We start from the raw sequence: 17,898 nt of genomic DNA on the forward strand, positions 1-17,898 counted from the left end.
CAGGAGCACCTATGCGCATCGGCAGAACCCTGCTCCTCATCCTCGTGCTCTAGTCACCTGGCCAGTAACTATCACGAGCACGAAGAGGCTGGTAACTATGACATCTGGAAGATCCCTGTGTATGTTTGTCTGTCTCCCTGTCTGTGTGTCTGTCAGTGTGTGTGAGTGTGAATGAAAGCACCAATAGAAACATGTGTCTCTGTAATTGTAGTAGTGATACAATGTTACACTGTTTTCCTAGTGTTTACATTATTATTAATGCTATGTCACTACGTAAAGCAGGATATCGATGTTGTTCCAGTGTTGATACTTTGCTTTTCTTTAACACTATTTACCGAGTTTCTGTGTTCACAATAAACGTGGCTTGTTGCCTTATCCCCGACAAAGATCCCGTGACATTTGTTGTTTGGGTGACACGCGGACGTTTCAGGGTGGACTCGCTTCTGCGGCGAGACGCCAGCCTTCGGCCGTGAGCTCCCGCGCCGTCGGTCGGTAAACGAGAAGAGCCACGCCGGGCCGGCGAGCTTGCTGGAGCCGGCTGGCACGGAGGAGGCGGCGTGGCATGGCCAGGTGCGACGTCAATCCCTGGGAGTGAGCGTTCACGGGTGTGTGTGTGTGTGTGTGTGTGTGTGTGTGTGTGCGCTGGTTTCTCCACTTTGTACAGAGGCACAAAACGCAGGCCTCGTGGGAGGGGGGCGGAAAGGGTTAACGATGTTAATTACAGCAGGCAAAGGCCCGCCCCCCTGCAGCCAGGTTGTACTGGGGACCGTAAACCCGGTTAAAAGCCGATCGCCTCCCCCCCCAGGAAGCACTGTGAACACGCTGTGCCCTGCAGGAATGTCCGCTGGAAACTCTCGGGCACGGCGCAGGTGCTGACCGCGCCTAGGGACGGGACAAGTCGCCCCAGCTGAAAAGCCAGAGGTTACAAGGCGGCTGCGATATCTACCGGCAGGGCCAAGTCCATCAACGGAAAGACCCTGCCCCCAGCGGCGCCTGTCGGAGCCCGGGAAAGATGCAGGTGTGAACGTGTACGGAGCTAGCCGGCCGGCCGGCTGGGGTGGCGAGTGTTACGGAGCCCGGACAGGGAGCGCCCAAGGGGTTTTGTGTCGGTCTCCGAAAGCAAAGGTCTCCTGACCTTCCTGACGCTTGCCCCGGGCCGAGCATGTGTGTGAGACGCGCCAGGCCGGGGGGAATACCTGAGCTCACCCCAGGGGATCCAGCGCGGCACAGGAGAAACCTGCCTTGCGGGGTTCAGAGCGTTACCTTTTGGGTTACTTGACGCACGAGCCAGCGTCCGAGCGGGGGCCGGGTAATAAGCCTTTGCCCCGGGAATCCTTGGCCAGCTCCTCAAACCCAGCCGGGAATCGTGCTGCCGAGACGCAGCGTCACGTTCCCAGGGGAGCGACCCGGACGGGCGAGGGCCCCTAACCCTGAGCATGTCACAATGCCCCAGCCTGGGCCGCTCACGGGCTCTGAGTGCAGCCTTCCGCCACGCTCTGGCTTCCACCAGCCGGGGTCGCCACTTGTCAGGCGACCCCAGCACCCTCCCGTCCCAGATTTCCCCCAAAGCGCCGGGTGAGCTGTACCTCTCTGGGCAGGCCAGGCATTAGCGACCCGTGGCTCCATATGGGGGGGGGGCAATAAACCGGAGTTACCCTAACCGCTGGGTTTGAAGACAGCTCCGGACTCGCTGAGCCGGGAGGGCAGGCACGCTTCGCTAACGACCAGGCAATCAGATTTCGCCGAGCAGCGGGCGTCGAAGCCAGGATCACGGGTCAAACGCTGCCTCACAGCCGGCGCTTAACAAACCAGCCTGGGCTCCAGGTCAATCCTCACCCCAGGTTCTCGGGTCGGCAGCTCCCCCAAAGGCAAAGAGGCCGGTGCCTTTAGCGTCTTAGGTGTAAAAGCACGACAGGAAGAGATGCGGGGGGTGGGGGGGGAAGATGTTTGCCCCTCACGTTTATAGCCCCGTCGCCCATTGGAGCGAATTTTCCTCAGGGGTCCCCTTCTAAGCAAAACTTACTCAAGCAGTCAAGGCGGCGACATCAGGGGGGTGAAGCTGGCCCCATGCACTTTCTTCTCTCCCCCCCCTGCCCCGGTCTCAGCTGAAATGCAGATTTGCTTTGTCTCCAGCCATCTCCCCCCCCCCCCCCAGCTGGCTGGAGGCCCCTGTTTGTTACTTACGTGTAAATCGAAGGAGCCATACATTCACCCATACCTTCTCTGCAAACGACTTCCTTTGTTTAGGACAAACCAGCTGAACGACTTTGGCCTGGTCCGGGGCTGGGTGAGTTTGAACAGGGGCTACCGGGCCCGGGACATTGCACATCACGTCCCGCCCTGCCTTTCACCATGGCGAAGGCCCACCTTGAATTGTGGGTTGATCTTCAAAATCGCGGAGGACAGCAGGCAAATCCTACTTATTAACAGCATTCGTTTGGGAAGGCCGGGGTAGACCTATTTGTTTAAGAAAAACATAAACACTCGGGATCATGTTTTGCCTGCTCATTTTTCCTGATAACCAGCCATTTTGCTGCAACTATATTCCAGTCATTTAAGGTGACGGGTGCAATATAACATTCAGGCGACTCAACGTCTTAACTGCTGTAGAAATTGAGGCCAGTCGCTTTAGCCTTTTGCATTTTCCGGGCGGAACCCCCTGCCAGACAGAGCGGGCAGCAGCGAGGGCCGGGTTCTGGATCTAGGGGTCCCTGTCAATGATCCCACCCCAAACTGGCTCGAGCCCCCACCCAGTCACCTGGGAAATCACACACTGTCCCCCGGGCGCCCCAAAGGGCAATGCTGCCCCGCTCGCAAGCACAGAGTCCGAGTGTGGAAAGCAAACCTTTTAATAGCAGAGGGGAAGTAACACAGCCCTGGTCTGGGAACCAGTGTAAACAGAATTCCTGACCTCAGTGAGCCAAACCCAGCCCAGGTTACGGGGCGTGTCCTGCGCCTCTCCCGTCTCGCTTTCCCCTGCACTGACCAGCGGAGCTGCAATGTCCACCTCTCGGGTGGGGCTCAGCCAGTCCCGCTCTGCAGGCTCCTGCCGGACGCAGGCTTGACCAGGCCTCCTCCGCTGCCGCCCCCTGCCACCTCCGGGCCGCACTGAGTCCCTGCTGCCGGCTCTCCCCGTCTGCCGGCGCCAACCGCTCCTGGCTCCCGCTGTTATTTCAATAACAAATCTCACAGGATCTTTTCAGGGGATAAGGCGACAAGACACGTTTATTGTGAATACAGAAATGTGATAAATAGGATCAATTAAAAAAGTATCAACCCTGGAACAACATCGATATTGTTCTTTACCTAGTGAAATAGGATCAATAATGTACATACCGGGAAACAGGATCAAGATTGTATCAATACCACAATTGCAGGGATTCTTGTTAATGAAGTGCTTTCATTCACACTCACACACACAGACAGACATACACAGACAGGGAGACAGACACACACACACAGTGGTCTCACAGATGTTAGTTACCAGCCTCTCGGTGCTGGTGGAGTCACTGGCCGGTGACTGCAGCACGAGGGTGAGGGCAAGGTTCTGCCGCTGCGCACGGGTGCTCCTGCCTGGTTGGTGATGTGGACCCGAACCTCCAGCCTTCATCTTTCTGCCCCATTTTACAGTGAAAAGACCCCATGTCAGTCTGTGGGTTTTTGCTCTGTCCTGCTGCATCTGCATTTGGTGTGATCCTTAATCACCCGCATTGTTGCAAGCCTGATCAGAGTTTGTTCTTTGCAGTGGGCTGGCTCCAAAGTTATCCGGGTGGCTCCTCTTCGGCCGGTTGAGAGGGAAAAGTTATTATCTTCGCTCCTTTCTTCCTCCCTCAAACCTTTCAGATGAGGCTGGTGTTTTCTTCCTCTGTTTCGACATCCCTCACTGAGACCAATCGTTCAGTCACTCTCCCTGTCTGCACCCACCTCAGCTGCTCAGCCGTTCACACTCAGTCACTCAGGGCCAACTCCTGGCTGAAGAACTCACAGATTATTTTTAAAGCAAACATTATTTCATTGTTGCCAGCGTCTTTCACCATTCGGTCGCTACGTTACATTTCACAGCATCGCTTCTTCTACCTAAAACAGGGTTTTTACAAATATACTGAAAGTGGGTGAAATTAACAGGTAAACTGGTCAGCGGAGGGTTTTACAAACAATCTTACACCAACTAGAATCACAGAGAGCACAGACAGACCTGAATTATTCTGCAGGAAATGGGTATTTTGAAAGGCTGAAGTGACCATTTCAAAGGGCAGAACAGTAGGAGTCAGTTCAGGTTTGAACTTTTCATTCAAGTTCAGGCTGACGCGTCTCTTGGTAGGAAGGGGGGGGGGTGTTTGTGGCTCTGTTCTTTCATGTCTTTCATGAAATCAGGATTGGGCCGACACCGTCCCGCTCCCGGTGCTGAGTCCCCCACGCGGGTCCAGGCAGGGCAGGGGACACCAGCGCGATGGAATGGGGCGGCAGCGGGAGGAGGGCAGCGTCCCCCCAGAATCTTCCCTCTCAGCAGAGTTCTCAGTGGCTGGCGCTGCGGGGGGGAGGGGGGGGTTGTCGCTCCTGGAGGCAGGTGCCTGTGGCTGCAGGGGGCTCTCAGTGGGTGGCCCCCTGGCTCGTGCTGATGGCAGCGTATAGGCTGGGCTGGACGGGCTCGGGGGCCAGGGCTCCCCGCTTGGCGTGCAGCACCTGGTGATCCAGCTCGGCGTAGGTGAGTCCGTCAGGGTCGGGCTTATGGGGCTGAAAGGGGAGAGAGTCACTGGGGTGCGTGTGTGTACACGGGTGTGCAACGCCCCCCCCCCCCACACACAAACATACACAGAGCAGGGCCCAGCCCCTCCAGCACGGGGCAGGGACACACTCAAGCCCCTGCAATGCCAGCTGGCGACCCCATAGCCCAACCCTCCCATCCCCCACCCCAAAGCACAGGTAAGGCGGGGGAAGGGGTTGGGAGGGGGCTGCGGGGGCCCATGAGGGTCAAGGTTGGAGGTCAAGGGCCTGCGCGTGGACGTGGGACACTTACCGAGGTCTGTGGCTCTTTTCCTTCATTGACGGAGTCGTCTGCAGAACAGAGACACCCGCTGAGACGCAGCCCGGCCAGCCCAGAGCAGAACCCCACACCCAGCTCTGACCCCTCCGTCCAGCCATGGGGCTCCGAGCCTGGTACAGCCACCCCCCCCCCCCCACACACACAAGCATGGGGCAGGATCATTAGCCCCATGTTACAGACAGGAAGGCCCAGCAGGGTCTAGGGGGTTACAGCGGGGAGGGGCTGGGAGTCAGGACGCCTGGGTTCTCTCCCTGGCTCTGGCAGAGGAGTAGAGTCTAGTGGTTAGAAGAGGGGGCTGGGAGCCAGGAGTAGATGGGGATCCCCCCCGATCACTGGCTGGGGAAACGCTGATGGAGAAGTGAAGGGGACACACACAAAGCCCCAGGCTGGGGTGGGATAATGGGAGGCACACAGAGGGAGTGCTGTAACCAGAGGGTGGCCCCCAGGAAGCTGGTGGGGGGGAGGCAGGAAGCTCCAGCAGGAACAACACACTCTGCTGACACCAGCTACCTCTGGGACCCTCTCCTTAGTCCTGCTCAGCAGCTGCTGTAAATCAGGCCCCGCCCAAGTGGGTGGAGCCCCCACAAGCCCCGCCCCTCCCGGGAGTCTAGTACCCCCTGGGGTGCATTACTCACAGACAGGTTCCTGCTGGGCTGGACCCTTCAATGCCCCCAAGGGGCTGGCACTAAAAGAGGGAAAATACGTTTGAAAATGTCATATCTCCCCACCCGCAAGGAGATTCCCCAACACACCCATAGAGCCTGTCTCATGCTGTACCCTGTTCCCGAATCCCCCACTGCCCTAACCACTAGACCCCACTCCCCTCCCAGAACCAGGGAGAGAACCCAGGAGTCCTGGCTCCCAGCCCCCCTGTTGTAACCACTAGACATCCCCCCCTCGCCCTCCCACAGCTGGGGATAGAACCCAGGAGTCCTGTCACCCCGCGCTGGTCCATGGGGAAGAGCCGGGATTCCTACCTGCTCGTTCTCGGGGCAGATCCTTTTCCTGCAGAGGGACACAAACCAGAATCCCCCATGAGTCGATCAGGATCCCCCTGTACCAGCACCCGGCCATTCACCCCCTACAGGGCAGCAGGGATGGGGTGTCGGGGGGGATCCCCTTTGCTCCTGGTGCTGAGCCTGGATCCCTGCTAGGGTGAACCGGGCTGTTCCCAGAACAGACCAGCAGGGGACAGCGCAGCACCATAACATGTGCGGGGGCAGGTCCAGATTAATTTGGGGGGCTTTTTCTGTCCCCAATCCTCCCTCACTAGTGCCTCATATAACGAGAGGGATCCGCAGGCCGGTCGTCTCCCCTGGCACCCTGGGTATCTGAGATGCATGGTGCCGGCGGCTCTGGTTACACGGACCCCTCGCCCGGCTCTGAGATGCAGCCACCTCTGGGGTGGGACATCTGTGTGTACAGGGATTACTCATGGAGCGCCCCCTGCTGAGCCCCTCCCCCACTGCTTGCCTTTCCTTGCCCAGTCCCCCATCTAGGCCCGTGACCCCTCCCGCCCTCCTTAGCGGCAGGTTTAATCCTTCCCTTGCTGGGCAGGGCACTTACTGGCTCGGGTTTTTCTGAAGCAGACGAAGGCCAGGAGGAGGAGGAGGAGGAGGAGGAGGATGGCGGCTGCCGCGCTCACCCCGGCGATCTCGGGGCTGGTCAGATTTGGAGATGTTGGCAACCCCGATTCACCTGGGAACAGCAGCAGCCCTGAGTGCTGGGAGCGGCTGGTCTGTTACCTGCTCCCCCCTCCGCCCCTAACACCCAGGCAGCGTCCAAGGGGCTAGGACACCCCAGGGCACAGGCAGCAGAAAACTCTCTGGGGAGGATGTCGGGCCTCCCTGGGGAATCAAGTGGGGTACGAGAAAGAACGATTTGGGGGATTCTTGGCGCTAGGGGCCCTGCGTGGCAGGGAGTGGGGGGGGTCCAGTGGGGGCGTTCACCCCTGGCTGTCAGGCCTGCCCCAGTATCCCTGCACAGCAGCAGAGGGTGCTGTCTATCGCCCCCTTTCTCCCCACACCTCTCTGTATCCACCCAGCCAGTGTCAGCAACCGGAGCCGGGTCTAGGTGGACGCTGGCTCTGAGCCAGGCTGAGCGTTCCCAGGCTGCCCCAGCGTCTGTCTGTCCAGCCCCCTCCTCACGGTGCCATCGCCCCAGCCAGGTTGAGCCAGGCCAGCTCCGGCCAAGGGGCCCATCGAGCCGGTCTCCCGCCTCCCACGCGGCTGGTCCTGGCTGCTTCGCAGGGGGGTCCAGGACACCCCCGTGGTCAGCGATGGGCTCAGCTGCCCCGAGAGGAGGACGCCGCCCTCCGGCTGCCCCATTAGAAGCGGGTTTGTGTCTGGAAGCAGCAGATTTCGCTGCCTTCCCAGATCCCAGCGGGATGGGCTGGGAGGAGTCACTGCCCCTGTGAACAGCCTCCAGCCCTCGCCCTGGGCAACAGCCGGGGGGGAAGGAGCCCTTCAATCTGTGACTCACAGATTGCCCCCCCTGGCCCAGCTACCTTGGCTGGTGTGACCTGCGTGGGTGGGAGCCAGTGTCATTCCAGGCTGGGTCCGTTTGTGTCCCCCTGTGGGAATCAAACCAGCATCTGTCAGGGGCAGAGGCTGAAACAGCGATTCAGCAAACGCACCAACCGCCCTCCGCCCCACAACTCAACATCAGTCCTCGGGGGTGGGGAATGTACGTGGCTGGGGACGGAGCCGGCTCAGGAGTCACAGCCTGGGCCCTGGATCCTCAGTGCATCCCCGGGGTGGGGGCAGCATCCCCCTGGGAAAGGCCCCCTGCCCTACAGCTCCCTGTGGATCCCCCCTCTTTTGGCCCCGAATCTCCAGTGGCTGATACTCCCCCTGGCTGGGGAACCCCAGTGACTCCGTCCCTGCTCCACGGCCGGGCGGCCCCTGTCTGGGCTCTAGGGCTCAGGGCAGAGCCTGGCACTGGGTGTCCCATCGGGGCTGAGCCCCTCCGAGGGTGCGGCTGGGAGTGGGGCTGGCAGTGGGGAGGCCGGGCCTGGCCCCGCACCTGCTACCACCAGCTGCATGGTGTCGCTTGTCTGCGACCAGGGACCGGCTGTGATTGGGGGTGATAATAGCAGGGGTAGCTGCCCCCCTCTGCCCGGCTCACTTTGGGGATGGGAAGTTTGACCCCAGCCGGGTCCCTGCCCCACACGGCTGCGCTGCTGCCCTGCCTTGTACAGAACAAACTCCAGACCCCGGTGCTGCCCCCAACACAGGAGGGTCCCGGCTCCCCCAGGGTGACCCCCCACTGGGGCTCAGGGAGACGGAGGATTGGGGTAGCTGAGCTCTGCAGTGGGAAGGAGACGGGGCCTGAGACAGACCCTGGCACAGCCACCGCGCCCCGTCCCCAGCATGGAGGGGCAGCCACGGGGCAGAGAGAGGGTCAGGGTCTCCCCTTTGGTGCAGGGCACCAAGGGAACCAGGCTGAGATTGCACCCCCACCCCCCATGCCTGCCTCCCAGGGGCTGAGATCTCCCTCCTCCCTACACCCACCTCCTGGGGGCTGATCTCCCCCCCCCAAACCTTCACTGGCTGGACGTCCCACCTGCTGGGTGCCAGGGCTTCGGGACACTCCCCGGGGGTCTGGCTGGGGGTGGGGCAGGCAGTGGAGAGGCTGGGCTGGGTCACTCACCTGCTACAATGATCTGCACAGGGTCGCTGGGCTCTGAGTAGGTAACATCTCCTGTTCTGGCGCTATAACGACAGGTGTAGTTTCCCCTCTGTTCCTGGCTCACGCTGAGGATGGTAAATTCAGCCTCAGAACCAGCCGGGTCCGTGTATCTCAGGTAGTTCCCATCTCCATCTTTGTAGAGGACGAACCTCATGTCCCAGTACTGCTGATGCCAACACCGGATGGTGACAATTCCTCCCATGGGGATCACCCCACTGGGGCTGATGGAGATGGAGGGTTTGAGGTACAGCCCCGCTGGAGTCACAAACAAACAGGCATTAAGTGGGGGTGACACAAACTGCGTTGGTCTCATTCAATCCTCTGCCCGTCTGTCGCTCCAACATCTTACCCCACAGCCGTCCTGGGATGCAGGCACGGCCCCGCGGCTCACAGCTGCGGTAAGACTCAGGAGAGGAAAAGGAGATTTCCAATCTCTGATTTCTGTTCTGCTCTCAGTTATCCAGGGTCAGTTCAGCCCTTTCCCCATTGCAGTCAGGAGTGACTCCGGATTGACCCGGTGGGCTGAGATCAGAATCACCCTCTTTCTGTTGGTCTAACATTGCAGTAGAGCAGCAGCTCTGCTGGAGCTGGGCTGAACATGGATTATTCTTGACAATGTCCTAAAATCCACATTTCTCAATTGCCTTGAAATGTGCTGTGCACTGGGGGTGCGGGTCGGGTGCGTGGGACACATTTTGGTCACTTAAACAAGCGGTTCCCAGGACAGGCCCCTGAATAAACCTGTGTTTGCAGAATCCCCCGCTTGTTCTAACGTTATTTTGCCCACACCTGGGCCTCAAACTGTGGGTCTGACCCGCCCCAAACCGCTCTGAGCCGCTGGGGATTTGGCTCCGCTCGTGCACGGTGCTGACGGCCCCTTGGGGCTGCGATATTTCCAAAGCTATTCGGGGTGACGTGCAGAACGCCGGGTCGGGCTGAGCCTGACCCACGAGCGAAGCAGAGTGAAACGGGCGTGTGCAGCAAGACGAGGGGTGAGAAACAACGGGGCATCGCTACCGTCCCTCTGCGTGTCCTCATCTTACAGCACAGCTCTGACTGACCTGTTCCTAGGGGCTATTGCCAGCCCCCCAGGCAGAGATTGGGGGTCACTGTGGGGGGCGGGTACCTTGACTCTGTATTTCCTGGGGGTCAGAGGATTGAGGGCAGCTGAATTCACCCTTTGTGGTGCCCATCCCTGCAATGAGTGCGGCGAGGTCTCAGTCACCACCTCTGGGTGTGGAAGGGAGCAGAGGATTCATAAGATCATCCCTTGGGGGGGGGGACTGTGCCCCTCCCTCCACCCATTTCCCTCGTCCTTAATGTGAAATTCCCCCAGCTGCCCCATTCCCACCGATACTCACTTCCCGACACCCCGCTCCGGCCGGGCAGCCAGCAGCCTGGAAAGGAGACGGCTCATTAGGGAACAGATCCCAGAGCAATTGGATCCTACACCCTGGTCTCAGATACCCCCTCCCCGCCCTGACACACGCCCCGGTCTCAGATCCCCCCATGAACACACTGCCTGGCTGTCTCCGATACTCACCGAGGAGGAGGACGATGAGACCAGACGCCATGATGGGGCAGTGGGGACCCCTCAGCGCTGCCACCAACGCCCCGGTGTCCAGCGTCACCGAGCCTGAGGCCCGAGTGCAAGTGAAGTGAGGAACCGCATCCGGGCCTGCAGCCCCAGGAAGCCAGTGATGAGCTCAGCCCCTTTCTTCCCCATCAGATGGTTTCTCTGCAATCACCAGGCCCAATGCAGCGTGGTCAGCAAAAACGAGCTCCCTGCATCACCCAGCAAACCACATCCCCACACACAGGTACCCAGGCCCCGCCCCCCACATGGGGGAACCAGAGGAGTTGCGGCCTCCCAGCCCCACATCGCAGCTGCCCAGTGCAGGCATCAGCTGGGAACAGGGGTATCTCAGGAGGCTTCTAGAGGTTCCCAAGCTGCCCTGATCTGTCCAAGGGGCCCGTCCATCCTCCGTGGAGCAGGAGCTCAGAGCAAACGAGAGCACCTCTCCCCCCCAACACACACACAGTGCCCCTCACAGAGCGACCCTCTCCCATGGTGCAGGGCGGAGAGTCCTTCCTGACCCGGCTGGGCCCAGCGCCCGCCCTGGAGCATGAGGGTTAAGGGGGCCTGGCCTGACCAATCTCCTTCTCAGGTAGCATCACTGCAGATGCTATTCTTAGCCCAGCGATGTGGGATGGAGACAGGATGGAGAATGGGGAAGTCGTGGTTTCCAGCCCCAGTGAGGGGGGGAGGGAGGGTTAAATTTAGGTCCTGAGTTGTTAAAGGAGGAGCCAATAATTCTGGGAAAGGGGAACTGGGCCCAGAGCCGGTGCTCGATTTCTGTTTCTGCTACTGCTGGTGAAACGCAGCATAAGCCTGATGATGCCTCGGCAGCTACCCTGTAATATAGCCCGGCTCTGGGTGGGGAGTGAGGGCTGGGAGCCGGGACTCCTGCGTTCTCTCCCCGGCTGTGGCAGGGCAGTGGGGTCTAGTGGTTGGAGGTGGAACCCTTCTGCCAGACAGAGCCGGCAGCAGCGAGGGCCGGATTCTGGATCTCGGGGTCCCTGTCAATGATCCCACCCCAATCTGGCTCGAGCCCCCACCCAGTCACCTGGGAAATCACACACTGTCCCCCGGGCGCCCCAAAGGGCAATTCTGCCCCGCTCGCAAGCACAGAGTCCAAGTGTAGAAAGCAAACCTTTTAATAGCAGACGGGAAGTAACACAGCCCTGGTCTGGGAACCAGTGTAAACAGAATTCCTGAACTCAGTGATCCAAACCCAGCCCAGGGTATGGGGCATCTCCTGCCCCTCTCCCGTCTCGCTTTCCCCTGCACTGACCAGCGGAGCTGCAATGTCCACCTCATGGGTGGGGCTCAGCCAGTCCCGCTCTGCAGGCTCCTGCCGGACGCAGGCTTGACCAGGCCTCCTCCGCTGCTGCCTCCTGCCGCCTCTGAGCCTCATGGAGTCCCCGCTGCCGGCTCTCCCCGTCTGCCGGCGCCAACCGCTCCTGGCTCCCGCCGTCTGCTGGTGCCGATGGATCCCACCGTCTGCAGGCGCTGCCTGCTGCTGGCACCTCTCTGGGGGTTGTCAGTCCAGGTTTCCCAGGCTCTCGTGATTCAGCTCTTAGTGAATTTCAGCTCATGGGAAAACCATCTCCTGATGCAGAAGCAACGTCCTGCTTTCAACAAACAAACGACTCCGAGAGGAATCATTAATTCTAGCATTTAGCAGTGGGAGAAGACCACCAGTCCGTGTTTGAGGGCAGCCCTTTGCCAGCACTAATGCAATCCCCACAGGAGACTTCTCACGCCTCCCTCTCCCCTCACAATGCTGAAACCTCCGTCCGCCCCTTTGTGGGCTCTGTGGGGTGAGAGGGGATTTTGTATCAGAGCAGGCTAACCACTGATCTGCTGCCATTTGTTCACACAATTGAAGGACAACCCCGGCAGCTAACACAAAAGTGACGTGTAACACAACACCAGACACACTGACATTTCCAGCCATGCTCGACACCGCGTGCGCTCAGGCAATAGGCTGAACACTTAGTTGTACTCATGCCAATACAACACCCTGCAAATAACGGGCCCCCTTCCGGCTGCCGATCTGGGCGAGTGCCACGCAGACACTCAGGCCTTGCCTACACGGGCACTGAACGTAGCGCCCTGCGACCTGCCTCTGCAAAAGTGCGGACTGCGCACGTCAGCGAAACCGAATGCACGACTGCGGCGGAAACCTAATCTTGCGGGGAGCCACTATTCCCGCACTAGCACGAACAAAACAGGGCCTTAACCACAGCCTTACTGCCCGGGGGAACTCGGCTAGGAGCAGGTGGGAGCAGCCAGCCCCAAATCCCACCCCTCCAGCCATCTGTCCCCACACCCATCCATCCACACACCCAGCTGCACACACAGCCCTCTATTTACTTATCTATCTACCACTCCATCCATCTGTCCCCACGCCCATCCATCCATCCACACACCCATCCATCCATCCATCCATCCATCCACACACCCATCCATCTATCCATCCACACACCCATCCATCTATCCATCCATGCATCCATCCACACACCCATCCATCCAGACATCCGCACACCCAGTCCTCCATCCATCCATCCATCCACACACACAGCTCTCTATTTACTTATCTATCTACCGCTCCATCCATCTGTCCCCACGCCCATCCATCCATCCACACACCCATCCATCTATCCATCCAGCCATCCATCCACACACCCAGACCTCTATCTACTCATCTATCTACCCTGCCATCCATCCATCCATCCACACACCCATCCATCCAGACATCCGCACACCCAGTCCTCCATCCATCCATCCATCCACACACACAGCTCTCTATTTACTTATCTATCTACCCCTCCATCCATCTGTCCCCACACCCATCCATCCACACACCCATCCATCCATCCGCACACCCAGCCCTCCATCCATCCATCCGTCCGCACACCCAGACCTCTATCTACTCATCTATCTACCCCGCCATCCATCCATCCATCCATCCATCCGTCTGCACACCCAGACCTCTATCTACTCATCTATCTACCCCGCCATCCATCCATCCATCCATCCGTCTGCACACCCAGACCTCTATCTACACATCTATCTACCCCGCCATCCATCCATCCATCTGTCCCCACACCCATCCATCCATCCACACACCCAGCAGCTCATCATGAACGGGGCCAAAGGGAAAATAGGCCTGGCCAAAATCCCTTATGTAGGATGTTGGGTGAGTGCCTAAATTTGTCCTGATTCCTTGGAATTTAAATCTCTTAACTGGCTGGTACCAGGTTCAGTTTCCCATTGGCCCGGCTACCTGCCAGCGCCGGTTTGCACATGCGTTCCGAGATATTGTGTCTCTATCCCAGGCGTGTGCAAAACGCCAAGGCAGGGTGCGCGGGCGGAAGGCTGCCGGGACGCTTGTGACAAATTCCATCGGGAAAGGCTCCTCCGGCCAGCCCTGGTTTGGATGCCACATCGGCGTTGGGAGCTGGTGGACTGGACCAGCAGCTCCGGGGCGGTGCGGCCGCCAGTGGGGGAAGGTGACAAAAATCACCCCGCTGCCTTTGGTAACTAAAAAAACCCAAACAAACCAGGCACTCACTGATCAGAACAAGGTTGTTGTAGGAGTGGAAGAGCCACCAGGTAGCAGAAGAGGGAGGGTCCTGACCGACCCGTCTCCATGGGCCTGGCTTTTCCAGTGGTGTGGAAATTGAACACAGAGAAAAGACAGCGGCAGACACCGCGTCTGGGCACAAGGGGACCAAGCTGACGCTTACCCCATTAGCAGGAGCGGGGGGGCGGCATGAGCCAACTGGTGAGGGGCACGGAAGGGTCGCGGGTGTGATACGACCCGTGCCCAGGGTAGCCAACTGGTAATGCCAATGTCAAGGCAGGCTGCGAAAGGGGAGCAGATTCTCCCCATGCTGGTGGGTGACACTGAAGCCCGGCTTCCCAACCAGCCACGAACTGCTTCTGATCTCCCCACACTGGATATCAAGAAGCCAGTCCACAAATGCCCACAGCCCCTTTACTGCATCTCAGCTCCAGGCTCCCAAATCAGCACCAGGTCCAGCAAAGAGACCAGTTACTAGAACTCTCTGCTCTTTACTAAAAAGGTTCTCTCTGACCCCAAAGGGTCAGCCACAGCGCCAGAGCAATACAAGTTTGGATCTTACCTAAAATACCACGCTGTCAGCCAATCCTTTAGTAACTAACACTAAAGGTTTATTGTAAGAAGAAAGAAATAAACCATGAGAGAAATGTTAAAGGGTTAAAGTGAATCACAGATATACAAATGATTAAAAGTCCATTTACATCAGGTTTCTGGAAGAAAGGTGGATTTGCAGGCTCGTGTAGTTCTCTCTGGTTCACATCCAATACCTGGATGGGTCTAGGTCCTTCGGTTCAGTTGCAAGATGAATAGATCCAGAGATCGGTGTGTGTCTGCAGACTGGACAGGAGCAAAGACAAAACGGTTTCTCTGGCTTGATCTTATAAACCCCCTCCTCCGGCCATGCGGCCTGTGGGCAGTCACAAGACCCAAAATGGAGTCCATAGTCACATGGGCCAATCCTGGTGACTCCTCTGGTGTGCCTGGGGTCCATAGTCACATGGGACAGTCCTGATGCTTCATCAGGTAGTCTGCCTGCCATGGAGTCCAGAGTCCCGTCAGCAGGTTCTGGTGACTCAGTGGTGATGCTGGACTCTCCCTCAGGGCCCCTTGCACCTGGGAATGCCTTGATGGGCCATTACGCTGGCCATTGTCCTGCAGCCTTCCTAGCTGGGGTGTTCCCCAGGCAGTACAATTTGAAACCCAGATATCTCCAATACACCTGTAACCTCCATGTCACATATCACACATGAACACAAGTAATATTATCTTACTCAGCACATTATAACCTTCCGAACAGCACCTGACATGGCCTATCCCACCTGGATCATTATGATTCTGCCATGCTGATGTCACCCAATATACTAAATGCCCCCCACTCAAGCCAGCCCGCATGACAGCGGGCATCCCCGGACGCTGGTATTTCCATCCCGGCTACCCGTCAGCGCGGCCGGCAAGCGAGGTCTGAAACAAAAGCCCGGTCATTAGCACGGTTGTGACACGGACACTGGGGAAGGAGGCAGGTCTAGGACCCGGACATTACGAGGATCTGACTCTTCTGCCAGCCAAAGTGAAACCGGGTTCCTGCCGGCCAAGAGAGGGTGATCGAGCTGGCCGTTTACACCTCACTCAAGTAGAGTCTGGCTCCCACTGGGTCTCCTCGTCCCACTCTGAGCTGAATGCTGGTGAAGGGTTGTGGGGATGTCAGAAAGGATTTAACAGGCACAGAAGAGCTGGCGGGGGGAACGGGGGAGTCTAGTGGGAGGGGCACATCAAAGACGTGCTCGGCTAAATTTGGGGGGCAAGGTCCCCCTTCGCCGAGGAAGCAGAAGGGGAGAAATTTGGCTTTGTTTTCCCAGCATGGTGAAAATGCCGGGGAGGGCGATGGGTGAGGGACGCTGGCTTTCGCCCGGTGGGGAGCCGGGTCGCTTGGACTCCAGGAGGCGCGGGCGGGATTTAGTTTTTCCAAAGGCCCATTTGCTCCACATGGTCTCGCTCACTCGCTCACGCCAGGCTTTGCCGGCAAAGGCGGCCTGCTTCTCGCTGGGGCGGCCTCTTCCCGTGGGGGCAGCGGGGCTGGTGGTTCTGCGGGCAGGGCTGGGCACGGCCGGGGGCTGCGTGCACAGAGCAAGGCCTGCGGTGGCTGGAAGGCCGGGGCGGGGGGTTGCAAGGAGCTGACCCACAGAAGGCACTGACGAGAATCCCTCCCGCTAAGGGCAGGTGGCCCCAAGGTGCCGCCCAGCATTGGGTATCCCCAGGGAGCGTCACAGCCGGAGCCGCCGGGGGAACTCGGCTGGGAGCAGCCAATCCCGAATCCCACCTCGCCAAGGTGAAAGGGAGGGAGATCCCCTGCCTAGAAACTGGCCTGGCCCCTCTCTGAGCAAAGATACTGACACCTCCAGCAGGTGGGCTGCACCCCCAACCCTCTAGCCATCCATCCACACACCCAACGCCCTCATCCAACCACTTCCCTTCACTCAGCGTCCCAGCCAGCCATCCATCATGGCCGCCACACTGGACCAACCATGTGGACTATCAACTCCACCGGGCACCCAGGGAATCAGAGCGGAGAAGACGCCACCTTCCGCGCCCTGGCCAAGGTGACCGAGTCCCAGGCCTACATCCTGCCGGAGACGCACTGGGCGATGGGCGCTGCTCTTCCGCCTCGCCCTGCCCGTGGTCTCCAGCGCCGTGGTCCGGAGAGTCCCACAGGCTCCACAACTGGATGTCGGAGGAGTCCAGGCGCATCCGTGGCAGCTATGTCTGACTCATGGGCTGCCCCCCGGTCCTGCCCCTTGTACCGCCACCTCCAGCAGGAGATCCTCCAGGAGTTCTCCTTCCACGACCACGTCAAGGAGGCCAACCCGTACCCGGCCGGGCTGCCAGCAGAATCCACCCACTGTGACTGGGCCTGTCAGCCCGGGATTGGGCACCTAGGATCCCCTGGCTGGGGGGAGGGGGGAACTGGGGGGTAATTGGAGTTAGGCTGGCAGGAGCGGGGAGGCTAGGACACATGGTGGAGCCAGTGGCCTACACTTGATCTTCTCCTCAGCACGTCCAGAGTGAGGGGACCAGCCCCTTCCCCACGGCCTGGAGTCAGGACTTGGCTTCCATCCCCAGCTCTGGGAGGAGAGCAGGGTCTAGTGGTTACAGCAGGTTTGGGGGTTGGCTGGCGGGGCTGGGAGTCCGGACTCCTGGGTCCTATCCCTGCCGCTGGGATCTAGTGGAGTGTAGCAGAGAATTGGACATGCTTGGACATGTCCCGTTCCCGACCTGCCAGCATCGCAGCCTGGCTCCCCATCCCCCCCACGGGCGGCTGGACGTGGGCCAGGAGAGAGACAGCCGGGCCCCAGACACCCAGCAGCATTTTATTGGTGGGGGCTGTGGTTGAAGCCGTGGGGGGGGGTGCTGCGGGCAGGTGAGACAGGTGGGGACACGCCCAGACCGGGGGCAGCGCTAGGGGGCTGTGGGCTGCGGGAGGGGCAGGGGGGCGTTGCTAAGGGAGCATTGAAAGGGCAACCCCCCCCCCCCAGCATTGCCGGAGCCCCTCACTCCCGACTCACAGCCCCCCCCCCCAGATCCGGTGCTCCTCACCCGCAGCCCCCCGCTTGTCCAGCCGTGACCCCATTTTCCACCCCCCGGGGGTGGGGTTGGGTCCAGATTAAGGCCAGGGGCTGAGATCAGGACACTCCAGCTGTGGGGAGCCTGACACCAGGTCCTTGTCTGACAGATGCTCCACAGCCCAGCCCCCAAGACCCCCCCCCCCCCACACACACACACCAGAGGGGCCCCGGGCAGCTGGGCTGGGGGTGCCAGGGCGAGGGGAACCCTGACCCCTAGTGGCCACAGTGACCTAGCCCTACCCAGCCACCGTCAGCTGCCGGCTAGCTCCCCCCTCGGCCCCCACCCCCCAGCTATCCCCACACCCCCCTTCTAGCTATTTACGTATCTCTCTCAACCCCCACCCCCACCCCGTCACCTCCCTCCCGCTGGCTCTCTGTGCCTCTCTCTCTA

General features: G+C 59.6%; 1 long non-coding RNA gene across 1 annotated transcript; it reads right to left on the reverse strand.

Moving 5' to 3' along the window:
* Positions 1-4,542: 4,542 nt before the first annotated feature.
* On the reverse strand, positions 4,543-5,731 carry LOC137155731 (uncharacterized). The gene is made up of 3 exons (XR_010920601.1): positions 5,680-5,731; positions 5,018-5,055; positions 4,543-4,734 (listed from the first exon to the last, which is right to left on the reverse strand). It is a non-coding gene; the product is annotated as an uncharacterized lncRNA (long non-coding RNA).
* Between the last annotated feature and the right edge of the window lie 12,167 nt (positions 5,732-17,898).

Source organism: Emydura macquarii, unplaced genomic scaffold (genome assembly GCF_026122565.2).
Source record: "Emydura macquarii macquarii isolate MOO-44397 ecotype Brisbane River unplaced genomic scaffold, CSIRO-AGI_Emac_v2 contig_1386, whole genome shotgun sequence".
Taxonomy (NCBI): Eukaryota; Metazoa; Chordata; order Testudines; family Chelidae; genus Emydura; species Emydura macquarii.